The 18,945-nt window shown below is 43.0% G+C and overlaps 1 protein-coding gene across 8 annotated transcripts in view; it reads left to right on the plus strand.

Annotated features, from left to right (window-relative positions):
• Positions 1 to 18,945, plus strand: part of LOC137368959 (teneurin-3) — an 891,767-nt gene that overhangs the window by 324,237 nt on the left and 548,585 nt on the right. The gene's annotated exons all lie outside the window — the stretch shown is intronic.

Consider the following 18,945-nt stretch of genomic DNA (forward strand, 5'->3'; position numbering starts at 1 on the left):
CCATCATCATGTGCAAGCTACTTGCTCATGGAAATCCAGTCAGGCCGAGTTTATGTTTTTCCAGTACAGAGTACACATGCTGTCCCTGTAAGGATTCAACTCACAAGTCCACAAAGCTTCGGTGCAGATCAGCAATAACCATGGTTTAGTGACCTCCTTCACCCCAACTCTGCATGTACATGCTGGGGTGTTGCTGGAGTTTAAATAACTAAATCCAAGCAGCCTCCTAGAGCATAACACTGGCAAGCTTTACACTGCTTGTCCAACTAGGACCCTACTCATGTGCAGCTGAGTGAGCAGAATGCCAGTCTTCTTTCTTCATTAATACATTTCCGTCAGGTAAGGGCATCAAAGGATTTGGATCAAAGGTAAATGGAGTTGAGGTAGAGAATGGCCATGATCTAATGGAATGACAGCACAGGCTCAAAGGGCTGAATGGCCTACTTCTGTTCATGCAGGACTATCTAAGACATGCAATGGTACAGTATTGGTTATATGAGCCTGCAGATTACAGTTTACAATATTTATGTAGAAATGCTTAATGTGCTCTTGCCGCTATTTTAACAGAGGGGTTAATCAATTTATTATACCGGAGGGAGAAATTTGATGCAGGCACGTTAGGGGTTCACATGATAACATAACTGGCCGAGGCTTCAGGCTCTAGTCTGTCCCAAGTTCTCCATCTCACTGAAAATGTCAAAAAGCGGAGTAATTCACCCAATACATTATTACTCCAGGCATCAGAATCAGCCAGAAATTGTCAGGACAACCTTTTGTACCAAATCCAATCCCCTCCAAGCAGCACTGCAAATGGATTTCCTCCCAGGCTAGTAAAAAGAAAGACTTGTATTTCTGTAGTATCTTTCACTAGCAGACATCCCAAAACACTTTACAGTCAATGAAGTACGAATGAAATGTAGTCACTGTTGTAATGTAAGAAACACAATTTGCACACAGCAAGCTTCCAAAAGCAGCAATGTGGTAACAACAAGATAATCTGTTTTTGTGATGTTGATTGATAGATAAATATTGGCCAGAATACCAGGGATTATTCTCTCACCTCTACCTAGAAGGGCTGGCAGGACCTCAGTTATAATCTCATTTGAGAGATCGTACGCTCCGACAGTGCAGCACTCCCTCCGTAACACACTAGAGTGTCAGCCTTGATTTTTGTCCTCAACGCCTGGAGTGGGCCTTAAACACAACCTTCTGTCTCAGAAGTGAGAGTGCGACCCACTGAGCCACAGCTGATGCTCTTGTGTATTATTTAACACTTGACTATTGACTTTTACACTATTGCCCTCACTTTCCACCATCTGCATATTGTAGAAGCAAATGGATAATTCTACATTCCGTTATCTCCCCATCACAATGTCACTCAGCAGGCAGGTTATGGCAATTTATAATGATCCAGCACACTGCAGTTGACAATAAACTCCAACACGGCGTCAGGATGAAGCAACAAATGGTATATTACAGCAAATGAAACAACTTATTATACCTCCGAGCTAAGGTGGAATACTGCCCAGCATTGTAATATCAGTTTGATTATTCATTCCACAACCACCTGTAACCACAGTCTCAGTGCAAAGCTAAGTAAATACAGCAGTAATTTTAACATGCTCGCTGTCTGCTTTATAAATAAACTGGGTGTATTTTTCTTAAATACAATTCAGAGTTGCAACAAGCGCACCTTGAGTCAGAAGGTTGTGGGTTCAAGTCCCACTTCCGACACATGAGCACATAATTCAGGCTGACACCCCAGCACAGTACTGAGGGAGTGCTGAACGGTCAGAGGTACTGTCTTTTGGCCTCCCAGGTGGGTCTAACAGATCCCATGGTGCTATTTCATGCCAGCAACAGGCACAATAGGCTAAATGGCCTCCTTCTGTGCTGGAACATTCTACGATTCTTAAGAACGGGGACATTCTCCCCAGCGTCCAGACCCAAATTGGAACCCACACCACCTCTCAGTAGGTGTGGGACTTCCTGGGTTGGAGCAAATGCCCAGGATAACCTCAGAACACCTGAGACAAGCCTTTAACGTTTGCAGGCCCTTGGTGGTGGGGGGGGGGGGGGGAGCGGGGGGGAGTGATGGAAGATATCCCCACCAGGATTTAGAAGTTGCAGAAATGGTGTAGAACCCAAGAAATCTGAATTCTACTCCAAATTACAGCACCCCATGCCAACACTCGCCCGTCCCCACATCGCCCCAACCTCTGGGGAGGTAAACCACTCTCTTTGTGCTCTGCCTCACATCGAGAATTTTCAGTTTTGTATTTTTTTTTACACACTCTCAGGTTTCAATGTTTATTTAGGTTGCATTTTCTCTCTGGTTTTCTGCACCTCCTCCTGTCCTGAAGGTCTTAGTTCATTGCTGGAGTCGTGTTTCACAGCCTGCTGTTGGTCTCCAGTACTTCAGCCAGTAGGCCATTATTCATACATGAAGCTTGAAAGTGAGTGTCGACAGGCTGTTCTCCCATGGGAGCCATCGCAGTCAAGCCTTCGCATCTGCAGTACTTATTCTTGCACACATGAACAATTCTACTGGATCACTGTGTAGTATGAGGACTGGACCTCCCTAGTTCATTTTCCCTCCATTAACCCAGTGAGGAGGAGATCATTTCGGCCTGGGCACATTTTGTGATGACTATTCCCTCAGTCTTGCTGGATTAAAAATAGAAAATACGAGAAAACAATCAGCGCATCAGGGAGCGTTTGTGGCAAGAAAAACAGAGTAAACGTTTCAGGTCAAAGACCTTTCATCAGAACAGGAAGATGGTAGAAATTAACAGCTTTTAAGCAAGTACAGAGCCAGGGAAAAAGAGAGGTGGAAGGTGGGGTAGGACAGAACAATGGGAAAGGTCTGTGATAGGATGGAGGGCATGTTGATGGTGCAAGACAAATGGGATTGGTAATGGAACAAGAAGTGGGTCCAAAGGAGATGTAAATGGTCAGTACAGAATAGCAGAAGGGGAGGGAAGCATCGGAAATGTAGCAAAGAAGATAAGGCTCTTATGGCCCGGGAATGTGGCTGGAGAATGGTAGCTAGATCTGAGAGGTGCAGAACAACCCTCCGGTCATGTACTGATAGGAGATCCCCAACACAAACAACAGCTCACATCTCCATTCCCAATGGCTCTGGTGCAGCCATTCTCCATTACTAGCTTCCACTATTCGAGAAAATGGGAGCAGTTGTTCAGAGCATAAGGATATACGAATTTGGAAAAGAGTAAGCCATATGGCCCCTCAAACCATTCAATATGATCATGGCTAATCTACCTTAACTCTACTTTCTCGCCCTCGCCCCATTTCCTCTGCTTTCCTTAGTGTACAAAATCTATTGATCTCAGTCTTAAGTATTTTCAACAACTGAGCATCCACAGCCCTCTGGGGTAGAGAATTCCAAAGATTCACAACCCTCTGAGCCAAGAAATTTCTCCTTATCACAGTCTTAAATAGCTGACGACTTATCCTGAGACTAGTTCTGGACTCTGCAGCCAGGAGAAACATCATCTCAGCATCTACCCTGTCAAGCCCTCTTAAGAATTTATATGTTTCAATGAGATCACTTCCGTTCTGAGCAACAAAAAAATATCAAGCCCATTCTACTTAAAATCGAAAGTTGCTAAGGCCTTAATTTTGCTATACCATTGCCTCCCTCAGGTGAGGGACACGATCAAGGTCAGCTATGATGAACGACACCTTTACAGACGACATCTTAATAACTACCAGATGGTGAAATACGAGATCAGGGTTGTCCAACCTTTTCACGTGGGGGCCACATTAAAATTTTTGTCACTCATAGGGGGATGGTGAGACAATTTCGGAAAGATAAAGGCATTCAAAATTTATCTTACTGTTAATCAAAACAACAAATGTACATTTTTTGAAGAAGCTTTAAATGAGGAGACTATTGACTTACTTGCTCTTCATTATGTTGAACACTGGTTTAGTGAGATACCTGGCATTTGTTTGCTTACTCAAGTAGTCAATGTCTGCCCACACACTTGTAGTGACGCGGAGTATTCCAGATAGATGTCCATCTGTCAGGAGTGATCTTGATCGCGCTCTCTCCCTCTCTCTGTCTCTCCCTGTGTCCCTCCTCTCTGTGTCTCCCCTCTCTTTGTTCCCCCCTCTCTGTTGGTCCCCCACCGTGTCATCCTCGCTCTCTGTGTATCCCCCTCTTTCTGTCCCCCCCTCTCTCTGTCTCCCCCTCTCTCTGTCTCCCCTTCTCTCTGTCTCCCCTTCTCTTTGTCTCCCCCTCTCTCTCTCTCCCCCTCTCTCTCTCCCGCTTTCTCTCTCTGTCTCGCTGTGTTCTCTCTCTCTGTCCCCCCTCTCTCTGTTCTTCTCTCTCTGTCTAATGTTTCTCTTTCTCTGTCCCCCCTCTCTCTCTCTCTGTCCCACTCTCTATCTCTCTCTCTGTTCCCGCCCTTTCTCTGTTCCACCACCTCCCCCCTCCCCCCCCCCCCGACCCCCTTTCTCTCTCTCTGTCCCCTCTCTCTTTCTCTTTGTTCTTCTTTCTCTGACAGTTGCAGAGTGGGAACACTCAGCATATAGTTGGTCTTCTTTCAAAAAACAGCTGTCAGTTTCACAGCTGATAGATGCTGGGATCAGGACCAGCAGTTTCCCAACTTCAGACAGATTCATGGTTTTCCGGCAGACTTTTAAAAAAAAGTCAGTACTTGTCAGAGAACCATGAATCTGTCTGAAGTTCAGAAACCACTGTTCCTGATCCCAGCGCCTGGCCCTCTTTCTGTGAAACTGACAGCATGATGTTTTTTAAAAGCCAAATGCAAGAAGAAGCCAGTGGAAAATTTCTCATCCCCAGTCACGGACCCCTGGCGAGGATGAGGAATGGCCGAGTACTGTTTACATTCATGGGCTGGATGAAAACCTTCGGAGGGCCGGATCCTGGCCCACGAGCCGTATGTTGGACAACCCTGTGCTAGAGGGCTTCCATCATTTGTGCAGCTGTGCTATGAACGAAACACCACCTTAACGTGATGAGGAAATGAAATTTGTAAGACAAAAGTAGAAGGTGTAACTTATGTTAAAATTTGTTTCAATAGTTTCAATATGTGAATCCATACTTCTCCTCATAGCAGGGTTAAAGTTGTTGTGATACCACTTTAACAGCCTGAGTACTTCACACATCATTACAGGAAGTGACATCAACCAGCATGTGATAGTTAATTTGGAATTGTGTTAGTCATCTAGTCACACATGTATTTTTGAGGATGTTACTTGTAGCATAGATAAAGGAGAACTGGTGGATATGGTGTATTTGGATTTTCAAAAGGCCCCTCACAGGAGGTTAGTAAACAAAATTAGAGCATATGGGATTGGAAGTAATATACTGCAATGGATTGAGAATTGGTTAACAGACAGAAAAGAGAGAGTAGGAATACATGGGTCATTCTCAGGATGGCAGGTTGCTACTAGTGGGGTACTGCAAGGATCAGAGCTAGGGCCACAGCTGTTCTCAATCTATATGAATGATTTGGATGTGGGGACCAAATGTAATATTTCCAAATTTGCTGATGACACAAAACTAGGTGGGAATGTAAGTTGTGAGGAGGATGCAAGGAGGCTTCAAGGAGACTTGGACAGGCTAAGTGAGTGGGCAAGAACATGGCAGATGGAATATAATGTGAATAAGCGTAAAGTAATCCACTTTGGTAGAAAAAACAGAAAGGCAGAGTATTTCTTAAATGGTGAGAGGTTGGGAAGTATTGATGTCCAAAGGGACCTGGGTGTCCTTGTTCATGAGTCATTAAAAGCTAGCATGCAAGTGTAGCAAGCAATTAAGAAGGCAAATAGTATGTTGGCCTTCATTGCAAGGATTTGAATACAGGAGTAAAGAAGTCTTTCTGCAATTGTATAGAGCCTGGAGTATTGTATATAATTTTGGTGTCCTTATCTAAGGAAGGAGATACTTGCCATAGAGGGAGTGCAACGGAAGGTCACCAGACTAATCCCTGGGATGGTGGGATTGTCTTATGAGGAGAGATTGAGGAAACTGGACCTGTATTCTCTAGAGTTTAGAAGAATGTGAGATGATCTCTTTGAAACTTACAAAATTCTTACAGGGCGTGACAAGGTGGATGTAGATAAGATATTTCCTCTGGCTGGTGAGTCCAGAACCACAGGACACAGTCTCAGAATAAGGGATAGGCCATTTAAGACTGAGATAAGGAGGAATTTCTTCACTCAGAGGGTGATGAATCTGTGGAATTCTCTACCCCAGAGGGCTGTGGAAGCTCAATCATTGAGCCTGTAAAAGACAGAAATCGATAGATTTCTGGATACTAACGACATCAAGGGATATGGCAACAGTGCGGGAAAGTGGTATTGAGGGAGATTATCAGCCATTCTTGAACTGAATGGCAGAGCAGTCTCGATGGGCTGAATGGCCTACTCCTGCTCCTATGTTCCTGTAGAGCTCTCTTGTAAACCTGTTACTTAATAACAAAGAACCTACTCCTTAATTACCTTTCAACTCAAGATTGTTTGGTGCCTTATTGTTGAAGGGGTAGCAGCGATGGCACGACATTATCAATTTTGCCGAACATCCGCTGAATTCGGCGCTCAAGAGTGAGTACCTCAAGAGGGGATATCATTTCGATGGTTGTCGGGGAGGAAAAGCATGAATTGGGTGGGATCAGGCTCGCGAAAGGCGAGCAGAGTCGGTTCACGTCGGGGCAGCGGAGCGGCACCGCCATTGCACGCTGTGTGTTTTCCTGCCATAACCTCTTCATGGGCAGCGTCTCCCAGTCGCAGGCAGAAAGCCCATGCTGCAGGCACCGAACACAGGGTGTGGATGAAGTTCAACGCTGTGCACACAAGAGACCTGCAATTTTTTTTTCCCTTCAGGGAAAGCCTCAGGAGAAAAAAAGGTGTCAATTTAAAGGGGAAAGCACCAACCAAGGATTCTTGCAGACCAGTAATTTGACACGATGGCTGCACAATACCTGTCAATGAATTGGAAAACCCAAGACCTTCTCCATGAATTCCAACTTTTCAGAAAGCGGTGAATTATATTTCTTAGATCTTGCTATCACTGAGCGAGCCAGGCAAGCGATTAAAATAAAAATCATGATTGGCAACGAGGGGGTGCATCGTATTAACACCTCGAGATTATCTGAAGCAGACCAGAGGGAGCCAACGAGACTCTGGACCACCCTGGAGGACCAGCTGAAGGTCAAGATTAATTTTCAAATTCATCGTCTTCAACTAATGGCGTACAGGAGACCATCAATCAATTCATAAGCAGATGCTGCGAAAAAGGAAAGGCCTGTGATTTTTCGGAAGTGCAATTATCCGAAAAGAATTGGACATTGTATCTACCCTGATAGAAGCCTTTCAGAAAGAGCTACTAGACTAAGAAAAAGGGTATGATGTCGAAAGTCTCCTGAGAGAAGTGTATATGAGCACTTGGAACAATGACTATTGGTGAGGCAACCAGATCACCTCAGCAAGGCAGTGACTGGTGCATTACTGAGAAATTGTCCCAATTATATGGGCAACTGCAAGGTGTGTGGGAGGAAAGGGCACTGGGCAAGGCTGTGCAAGAGGTCTAGTACTGAAAAACTGGCCAGCAGTGATAGCAGACCATGACCTGACAAAAAACACAAACCGCCTTGTGAGAGGAACAGAGATACTTTCAGAAGAGGTGAATCCAAATGCAGACATATCCACGAGATCGACACAGACATGTGTAACACAGAGAGACCACTGCTAGTGAGCAAGCTTTTCACGCAGTAACAGTTGCCCACCAGATGGACTTGGTTACTCAGCGGGAAGCATTCACCACCATTGACACCATTTGCCCGGAGAAAGCTGGACAGCACAGACTGTGACACGAGATCGATACAGGGACAAATGCAAATATTTTGTCACTGAGAATACTGAAGAACATGTATCTGGCAAGATGGGAAGCCATGATGCAACCTACAAACACAAGACTCACTGTGTACAATGGTACCCCAATCAAATGTATGGGAACATTAAAGGTGGAATGTAGGTATGGAAACTCTTTGTGGTCACAGCAAACATTCTACATTGTCAACAAAAACATTCCAGCAGTTGCAGGGCTACCGGCATGAAGCGACCTTCGAATTTGACATTCCATGTGATCAGCAGTATGCCAAGCACAGATGTCCAAAACAGGTGGGATGCCATTGAATCAGTCCAAGACTTACAACAAATGTACCCGGATTGTTTTGATACAGTGGGAAGTTTCAGAGGAGTGGCCACTTTGCATCTGAAAGATGATGCCATTCCTGCTATAGATCCACCATGGACATGTAGTGTCCATATTAAGGACAAAAGCAAAGCTGAGCTGGATACTATGGAGAAGCAAGGAATTATGGTGCCTTCAGCAGCACATGGATTGATGCAGTTCTATAACAGCGGTGATAAAAAAAAAGACGGCAACATCACGGTATGCTTAGACGCTAGAAGGCTGAATCAGGTGAATCAGAACACAGTCCTGAAGCGTTAACTCTGTTTCTCTCTCCACAGATGCTGCCTAACCTGCTGAGTATTTCCAGCACTTTCTGTTTTTATTCCTCATGAAATCCCCACCTTGGAGGAGCTGAATCCAAAGTTTGCAAAGGCTGGATTCTTTTCCAAGCCTGATGCAAAGTACTGATACTGGTCGGTCCATCTCTCTGAAAGTTCACAAGAGTTTAACAACTTTCAGGACTCTCTTTGGGGAGATATTGTTTTTCGCTCCTACCGTTTGGTTTATCAGTAAGCCAGGATTTATTTCAGCAATGTATGGATCATATCACAAGAGAGTGTTCCAGGGTGTGTCTATATTGCTAATGATATAGCGGTGATGGGCAGCACAAAAGAGGAGCACGACAGGAACCTGAACATCCTCATGGCGAGTGTGGAATTTGAGACACAAACAGATCAGCCTTGATTTCTTGAATGGCGGAGCAGGCTCGAGGGGCCAAATGGCCTACTTCTGCTCCTAATTCGTATGTTCGTATGCATACTGCCAGCAAGAAGTGTGGCGTGAACACGAATCACAAGAATTTTTTCGATTCCATTTACACAGATGCAGGCATAAAACCAGATCCCAGCAACGTAGAGGATATCTAATCCATGTCAAGTCCACCAGTCAAGGAAGACTTACAGAGATGCCTCAGACTATTTAATTTCCTATCTCACTACATTTCAAACTTTGCAGAGAAGCACTCACCTCGACGGAAACTACTTAAAAAGGATACACCTTATCTGTGGCATGAGAACCACAAGCGTGCATTTGATTTGCTGAAGCAATCGCTGTCGACAGAGGCATGTTTACAGTATTATGTCCCAAATAAGGATATCGTTCTCGAAGTAGCTGCTTCGTTGAAAGGTTTGGGAGCGTGCTTACACCAAGAGGGCCGTCGTCCAATTGCTTTTGGATCAAAGGGCTTGTCACCCACACAGGCAAGTTATTCCAACAAAGAAAGGGGAACACCAGCTCTGGTATTCGGAATCACCAAGTTGCACACTTTTTTTTTGGGAAGCATTTTGTAGTCGAGACTGATCATAAACCATTGGCTATATACAGCAGAAACCACTCATCAGTATGCCACCCCACACACAATGACTATTGATAAAAGTTCAAGGATATGACTGCGAGGTCAGATATAAGCCAAGGAATCTTATGGTGATCTCAGGCATCCTTAGCAGAGTAACCAATCCCAGAAAGTGTGAAGACATTCCATTAGACATTCAGGTTGACAAACTCGACACAGAACTGGAAGATGTATACCAGATAAATTTGATGTAGTTTGGACAAAGGAAGTGTGAGGAACTACAGGATAAAGCTTCTAGAGAATCTGTCTTAATGGAGCTTTAACAACTCATTGTCAAAGGATGGTCTCACACAAGATAAGAAGTTCCTGCAGAACTTAGAATCTTTTAGCCGCACTGAGATAAGTTGGGGGTTTCACATGGTGTGATCTTCAAGGGAAGACAGGTGTTAATTCCACAATCTTTTGGCAGTGACATATGACCCAGGTCATATGGATGTAGACAAATCCGGAAGACATGCATCTGAAACTGTCTACTGACTGGGAATTAACAATGACATTGATCAAGCAGTACAGTTATGTGATGCATGCCAAAAGCATCAATCAGGCCAACATTAAGAGCCACTTCTCCTGCACAAAGGTCCATCACATCTTTGGACACAGGTCGTCACTGACCTCTTCTGTGTCAAAGGTGATGACTATCTTTTGCTAACAGATTATTTCTCCAAGTTCTTCATAATCCGTTACGTCGAGCCTTTGAGTTGCTAACACTATCAGCGCAATATTCAGCTTATTTGGCCCTCCAGAGGAGATAATGTTGGACAATGGACTGCAATATACCACCAAACCATTTGAAGAAATGTGTAAGAAATGGGCAGTGAACTATGTCACATCTTCACCACATTACCACAGATCAAATAGCCTAGCCAAAAGAATGCTACACACAGTCAAATCACTGATTGTGAAGTGTCAAGAAACAAAGCATGATCTACATGTATCCATGTTACTCTTAAGGGCAATGCCAATCGTCAAAATTACCATCACCTGCGGAAATTATATTTGGAAGACAAATTAAGACGATTCTACCAAATTATCGCTTCATGAAATCTTCTTCAATACAGGACACACTGACATTGAATCAAGAGAAGATGAAAACAGTACATGACAAACACTCAGGCATGGAACTTCCACTGTTACAGATTGGACAGAAGGTTCGAATGATCCATCCGCAGAAGAGAATGTAGTTTCCTGTGGAGGTGTCCAAACTCTGCACTGAATCAAGATTGTATGAAGTCACCACACCCAATGGAGTAGTCCTAAGGAGAAACTGATGTTAGCTTAGGGAACTAGCGAATCACATTGTGCCTGACAACCCGAATGCTTTGAGAACACATTCACATTCCAACCCACAGAACATAGCGAAGACAAGTGATAAATGTAATGCTCAAGCACAGAATGACTGTCAGAACACACGAGCAGGTCAAGAAAAAAGTTGACAAGTCTAGATCCTAACCAAGCTGTACAGTGACAAGATCAGGTCAAGTCAGTAGACCATCTGTACATTATAGAGACACTTGACTGAAGGACTTGAAAGTCAGTGCATATGTAAATATTGTTCAAAACTGTTTTCTTTCAACATGCACATAGTTTATCTTTTGTGTAACTCCATTTTCGGAAAGGGGGATGTTGTGATACCACTTTAACAGCCTGAGTACCTCACACATCAACCAACACGTGATAGTTCAGTTGGAGTTGTGTTCGTCATCTATTTACATATATTATAGAGCTCTCTTGTAAACTTGTTACTTAATAATAAAGAGCCCACTCCTTGATTACCTTTCAACTCAAGATTGTTTGGTACCTTATTACTAAAGAAGGCAATAACACAACAAAAGTTTTAAAATTGCACACATCCATAGTCAATAGGGTACCTGACCTTTGATCCCAGAGGTGAGTAGGACAGGCCCTTTAACTGTGTTTTAACCAACACCACACTTATGAATTAAAAAAACAAACAGAAACTCCTTGACTGCTGTTTCATTCAACAAATAGAAAGATTGCAACTGAGGGTGGGATTTTTAATTTTAAAAAGTCATAAAACCTTGAAGAAGACTTAAGTAAGCCCAGGAGCCAGGAGGGCTACTGTAAACTATAACAAGGGGGGGAAAAAACACTTGAATTGGAAATACTGTTTTTTTTGTAAAGAATTCTATTTTCTATAGCACGGCTGTCAGTTAATGTAATGTGAATTATAATTTAATATGAAATCATTTTTGTGGCAGCATTTAAGCAGCACTGATTTGGCTTTTCGTACCGAAACGTGGTTGTTGCAGCAGCTTCACATGGTTCCGCAGGCTACAATTCTGTGCAGTACCTTTCAATTACCTGTTCCCCTTTTAATATTTTGTGAAGGAAACAACTACTGTCGTTAAAAACCTGCTCTGTGCAGCACAATACCTGTGACAGTAATGCGATGCAAGAGGCATTGTTCATTTGAAAGGATTTCATGGCACCCCACACTGAGTTCTCTTCCTCTGGGTTTTGTCTGTCCCTGAAGGATGAATTTAATGGCTGGAAATGAATGGCTTAAATGGTTCAGGATTGAGAGTCCTTCTTCAGCAACCATCTGGCAGGTCAGTTAGTTGATGAGCAAATGGCAACTCACTACATATTAAATTGAAAAGGTTGTTAGTCACACTCATCTGAGCAGTGAGATGAAGACACTGTGATTTCCAATGGGTGGGCGAGTGTTCGTCTTTCTCATGACTGGTGGATCTGGGTTCCAGTTCATGCTAACTGTCCTCCCCCAAGCATCGTTTACAGTTGGGTTCATTCTAGAGATGTTGCTGACAAAGTATCAACTTCTGATGTGGAAATTTTCATTCAAATGTCGGGTTTATTTTGTTGTCACTTGCTTCAGGCAGGAGTTATTGGCATTGTTGCAATGTGTTTTTGGGTTTTATGGATGGTTAGTGAGCTCAAGTGTTGTGTAGTTTCTGTACAGGAACTGGAAACAATTGAGACAAGCTGAGCTCCATTTAGTCATTCTGTGCTATCATTCTAAGCTTTTCACATGGAGACAGTGGATTATCCAGTGCTGACCAAATGGCTAGTGTGCAGAGATCTGAGTTTTATATATATAATATAGTTATGGATCTACGTGGCATTTCTGTACAGCAAAACAGAGGTCACAATGTTGCAGAGAAGAGTGGTCTGGGTTGCAGGATGTTCTGTGTAAATTGGGAGGAGTTGAGATCTAAGAGAACTTCCGGGGGAGGATTCGTTATTACATTAGTCACCAACAGTGTTTGTCCTTGTTTTACCCCCTCCACCACTAAAACCTGTCCCTAACATTAGACTCAATTTCTCCCATGCCCTGCTCGCTAGTTGCCCATCCTCCACCCACCATAAACTCCCTACTGATCAAAAATGCAACCACGCGTGTCCGTTCCCACACTCGGTCTCACTCTCCTATCACCTTCCTGACCTATATTGGCTCCCGGTCTTCCAACATGTTAATTTAAAAATTTAAATCCTCATCCATACCTTTAAATCCTTCCAGAGCTGACATCATCTAATCTCTGCGACTTCATCCAGACTTACATTCTCGCCACTTGCACCCTTTGTTCCTCCAGCTCTGGCCCTTTCTGCATGTCCCCTCACTTTGCTACTTCAGTGATGGCAGACCCTGCACCTGTTTAGCCGAAACACCTGTTTAGCCTAAACACCAGTTGGTGTGCACCCAAAAATGTAACTTCCAGTACGTTTTCTAGTGGCACAGGATAATCAGAGTCTCTGATGTGAAAAGAGTACAGAGGTCCATCAACTTTGAGATAAAGCTGGGGAAAATGCTTGTTTGCCTGGATGAGAGTGGAATCAGGAAATGACACTGAGTGGGAGCAGTCAATGGCTCCAGTGAGAGTTGCTGAGTGATGTTCCCTATAACTTCCATTTGCTGTGGGTAGTCAGTTTGTTCCCTGTGCGTGAGATGCCCGATTGCTGTGTGGCCATGCACTCCCACAGCTTAGAGGGAACAATGTTGCTGTAAATTGTTTCGCAGGGTTACACATGAACAACAACTACTTGTATTTATATAGCGCCTTTAAAGTAATAAAATATCTAAAAATATTCACAGGACCGTTATAAAGAAAAATTTGACACCGAGCATGATATATTCAGGCAAATGGCCAAACACTTGTAGATTTAAGGAACATTTTGAAGGAGGTAGAAAGGCAGACAGGTTTAGGGAGGAAATTCCAGAGCTTGGGTCCCAGGCAGCTGAAGGTATGGCCGCCAATGGTGCAATGATGAAAATTGGGACTGCTCAAGAGACGAGAATTAGAGGAGCGCAGATATCCTCAGAGGGTTGTGGGGCTGGAGGAGATTACAAAGATAGGGAGGTTGAAAACAAGGATGAGAACTTTAAAATCGAGGAGTTGCATAACTGGGTGCCTATGTAGGTCAGTGAACACAGGTGTAATAGGTGAATGGGACACATGTACATGAGCACAGAAATGGGTGGTAATTGGCACTGTCCTGAAAATGCCGAGAAGCTGTGGCTCAGTTGGTTGCACTTTTGTTTCTGAGTCGGAAAATTGTGTGTTTAAGTCCCACTTTAGCACATCAATCTAGGCTATACACACCAGTGCAGTGCTGTCAGAGGTGCCACCTTTCAGATGAGGTATTAAACTAAAGCCCCATCTGCCCTCTCACATGGATGTAAAAGATATCATGGCACTATTTCAAAGAACAGTGGGGAGTTATTATCACCAGTGTCCTGTCTAATATTTATCCCGCAATCAAAATCACAAAAACAGATTATCACATTGCTGTTTGTGGGAGCTTGCTGTGTGCAAATTAGCTGCCGTGTTTCCTACATTGCAACAGTGACTGCACTTCAAAAGTATTTCATTGATTGTAAAGTGCTTTGTGATGTTCGGCAGTCATGAAAGGCATTATAAAAATGCATGCCTTTCTTTCTTCTTTCTAAAACAAACACCGAGGTCATGCATGTGCTGGAGCTGGGAAGTCTTTGGAGGAAAAGCAAGGCAGAAAACTCTAGATCCAGAAATTATATTGTTAAATATTTATTATATTATCGAATGAAGTAAGTGATAACGCAATATGGCTGCTGAAAGGGCATGGAAACAATTTGTATGAGGGATGGGTTTCAAAACCATGAGAAAGTATTTAACTGTTTTTTGATAAGTTTCCCAGAAGCAGTCGGAATGTTTTGTGCCATACAGTCACAAAGAAGTTTTAATAACGCTCTTCAAAAATGACTGAATACATAGCTTTTAGGTATAGAAAAAACTTGAAAAACTTTATTTGGCACTTCAACACATTTTTCAAAAATGTCTCAAAGTGTTTTAAATATAATCAATTATAAATATATTGATGTCTGCACATGTTACTTTATAAAGATTGAGTTCCCTGTAGTTGAGTATCTTCGCTCGTAGCTTTGTGCCAACTGCTATTGTGCAAGAAGTTCCGAGCACCAGGAGGCCACACATGAGCAGGCAAAGAGGGGAAACTGAGGCCAGGGAAGATAGGATACTCCAACTCACCATATTGCTGGTGATACTGTTTCCGGGGCCAGGGTTGGGTTTGGGAGCTGAGGTTGAGGGTTGAAGTAGGGTGAGGGTTGGGGATAGAACTGAAGTAGAGGGTTGGGGCTGGGCTTGGGCTTGGGTTTAGGTTTAGGGTTGGGGCTGGATTTGGGTTTGAGTTTGAGTTTGGCGTTAAGGCTGTGCTGGGGTTGGGATTGGGGCCAGGGTTGGGGTTCAAGCTGGGGTTGGGAATAGAAAGTACTGTGCTCCTCTTTCAGCTTTAACCTACTCAATCTGTATTCCAATCCCTTTATCAAATTATGTTCCTTGGCAGGAAATGCAGGAGTCAATCTGCTTTCAGACCTTTCTGAGAGTAGTTTGTGTTGACATCCTGTCATCTTCCATTCTTCAATACTTCCTTCCGCAGGCTGTTTTTTTTAACATACAGTACCCTGAGCTTTATTAATAGGGACATAGAGTACAAGGGCAACTTGTTTATAAGACACTAGTTTGGCCTTGGCTGTAGTATTGCGCTCAGTTCTGGGCACCATACTACAGGAAAGATGTGAAGGCATTGGAGCGAGTACAGAAAAGATTTGTGAGAACAGTTCCAGGGATGAGGAACTTCAGTTATGAAGACAGATTGGAGAAGTTGGGACTGTTTTCTTGGAGAAGAGAAGGCTGAGAGGAGATTTGATAGAGGTATTCAAAATCATGAGGGGTCTGGCCAGAGTGGATAGGGAAAAAACTGTTACCACTTGTGAAAGGATCGAGAATGAGAGAGCAGATTTAAAGTGATTGGCAAAAGAAGCAAAAGCGACATGAGGAAAAACTTTTTCACGCAGCGAGTGGTTAGGACCTGGAATGCACTGCCTGAGAGTGTGGTGAAGGCAGATTCAATCGAGGCATTGAAAAGAGAATTAGATAGTTATCTGAAAAGGAAGAATGTGCAGGGTTACAGGGAGAAGGCGGGGGAACGGCATTCGGTGAATTGCTCATTTAGAGAGCCGATGCGCAGACAATAGACCAAGTGGCCTCCTTCTGCACTGTAACAATTCTGTGACTATTCAAGCATATATGATCAATCTGCTGCCAAAAGAAAAGTAGGTTGCTCACTTGTAAGTGTCATTAGATGCAGATTTAAGTCAATGGTGGATCAACCTCTTTCATACATGTTGGAAGATCATTGTGCATTTTCTTAGTGAATTTTATGATCAATGTTATGTCTCTCTTGAAGTCTTCATCACAACTATAATTAATTCTCCAAGATACCAAGCATTGACTGTAATTGAGTCTCCAGGAAAAATGAAATTCTAGCAAGGAACTTGTTTTAAACAGCACTGGCTTTGTGGTGCTCTATTCACTTCATGTCTACACAGAATATTGTCACTGTCCTGTATTCTACCAGTTGTAAGGCACTGTTCCAGAATTAAAAACTTTCACAACCTAGCCAGCATGTACCAAGTTTGCTTTTCCTTCTTTTCTTCTCTCACTTTTTCTCTCTTTCTCCTCTGTCTCCCTTTTTCTTTCTTTCTCTCTTTTTATCTCTCTCTCTCTCTCTCTCCTCCCACCTCTTTCTCTCTCATTCATATATGGTGGGTAGCACTTGGAAGAAGCAATTAAAAGGATTCTTGGGAGTAGAATTTTTTTCTCTGGTATTTCCACTGGAAAACCTGATTCTACCTGCTGGATAAAAAACTGAGCTCTATGTTTTCCAGCAAATATTTGGGACTACTGAGTTCTTCGGCAGTATGCCAAATAGATTGTTGTTGTGATTCTCAGTTGAAGGCCTTTCCTAATACATTTTAGGGAATTATACATGTTGCCTTCACATCTGGTTCTTCCCTTCCACAATAATTACATTTCAATTAACAATATTGAACTACATCTGCCATCTATTGGCCCAAGTACCGAAAAAGTTAAAATAATTAGTATCTGTACATTATGCCCCATTCATGGCTAGTGTCAGCAATTATTCAGCCGATTTTCTAGTCTGCATTGCTTCCCCTTCTATTCTAGCCATTGTTTGTTCATGTGCAACTTTATCAAAAGTTTTCTATAAATCCAAGTGTATATCATTTGGATGAATAAGACTAAAGCCTGATATACAGAATGTGACTATGTAATTAGACCAGAGAAAATGAGTAGCTGGAAGCCAGTACTATCAATATAGGTACAAATTGTTCAATTTGCAATTTCTATTTATTTAATAAAAGCATGTAGTTATTCATCAGATGTTCAACTAAGCAGAGATCTGTGGATGTGCAACCTGTTAATAGTGACCACCTCTGGAATTAATTACAGGTGATTTATCCAGGGTTGTTTTACATTAGGTCAGTAATGTGTTACAACCAGGTGAGAAAGGTATCTAGGGGCTCCTCTCAGCCTTCACCTGGTCTTACCGTAACAGGGTTAAATTTTAAACCGTGTTTTTAGCTCCACCTTGGTAAATCCTTGTTTAGCGCTTTCCAATTATAGGGCAAAGAAACCAGCACAAACAGGCTTTGTTAGATTTAAAGAAGAAAAGTTGAAATTTATTAAACTTGAACTTAAACTCTAATTCAGTTGACACCAATGGATACACGACGTGCCCATGCTAGCATGCATACGTGATACACACATGCAAATAGAGACAGAAAGGAGCAGAAGAAAAATAAAGTGGAATAGTTTGAGGCAATATCTGTACAGTTTTTGTTACGGTTCTTTGAGCTCACTGTAGAGTCCTTGATTGTAGGTAGATCTTGCTTTTTGTTGGGGCCCATTATTCTTCTTAAACCTTGTTCGCTGTATGAAACTTTTCTCTCTTGGGATTCATGTGTCTTCAGTGGATTCAGAGGCTTGTGAGAAAAAGATGGGAACAGACAGGAGAGATCTTCTCAGTCCAGGAGCAAAAAGTCTTTGAGTTCAAGCTGTTTGTACAATTCAGAAAACCCCAGGTTGCCAAGCAGGTTAGTCATGTGACTAACTGGTCTGACCACGCCTTGGATTGTCTCACTTTAGCAGTCTCTGAAATGCTCCTCTTACATACAGTACCTGGTGATCAAGGACCAATGTGGGTTGAATGAGTCAGGGAATAGTCCTTTGTCCTTCTAATCACCATCTGTTCATATGCAAATGCATTTTCCATCCATGGCTGATCTGTTTAACAAGTCCTTTCTTCACTCCAGTAACAGTTTAAAATCAGTGTTCATGACAAAATTAATGCGCTTCATTCTTGGCAGGTGGGGGCCTAGCATAACAAATGTTAGTGGTAGGGGAATGGCTTTATCACCAACAACGGAGATGACTCTCGAGCTCTGACTAGACTGTCAGCCCAGATTTTCATGGGAATATTAAATGCGTGGCACCAGTTTCCTATATTGGCAAGCTTGCTCAAGTAGTTTCCAAACGGAATTTGTCCTTGAACATCATGTGTACGGTTACCATCCAGCTCGGCACATCATCAGACATCTTTGACACCAACACTACCATCACGCCATTTACAGACCTCTATAATAGTTGAATCCCCTCGGTATGCAAGAAGATGCTATGTAAAGATGTAAATGTGGGAACATAGGCCTGGAGTGTCAATGAGAGAATAGATAATTTCAGTTAAATTAATTCACATCAACTTTGCGTTAAAACTGGGCTTTGTTAATCAAATTGCAAGACTGCTTCACAGGACGGCACTGTGGTGCAGTGGTTAGCACCGCAGCCTCACAGCTCCAGCGACCCGGGTTCAGTTCTGGGTACTGCCTGTGTGGAGTTTGCAAGTTCACCCTGTGACTGTGTGGGTTTTTGCCGGGTGCTCTGGTTTCCTCCCACTGCCAAAGACTTGCAGGTTGATAGGTAAATTGGCCATTATAAAATTGCCCCTAGTA

The sequence above is a fragment of the Heterodontus francisci genome, chromosome 4 (assembly GCF_036365525.1).
Source record: "Heterodontus francisci isolate sHetFra1 chromosome 4, sHetFra1.hap1, whole genome shotgun sequence".
NCBI lineage: Eukaryota > Metazoa > Chordata > Chondrichthyes > Heterodontiformes > Heterodontidae > Heterodontus > Heterodontus francisci.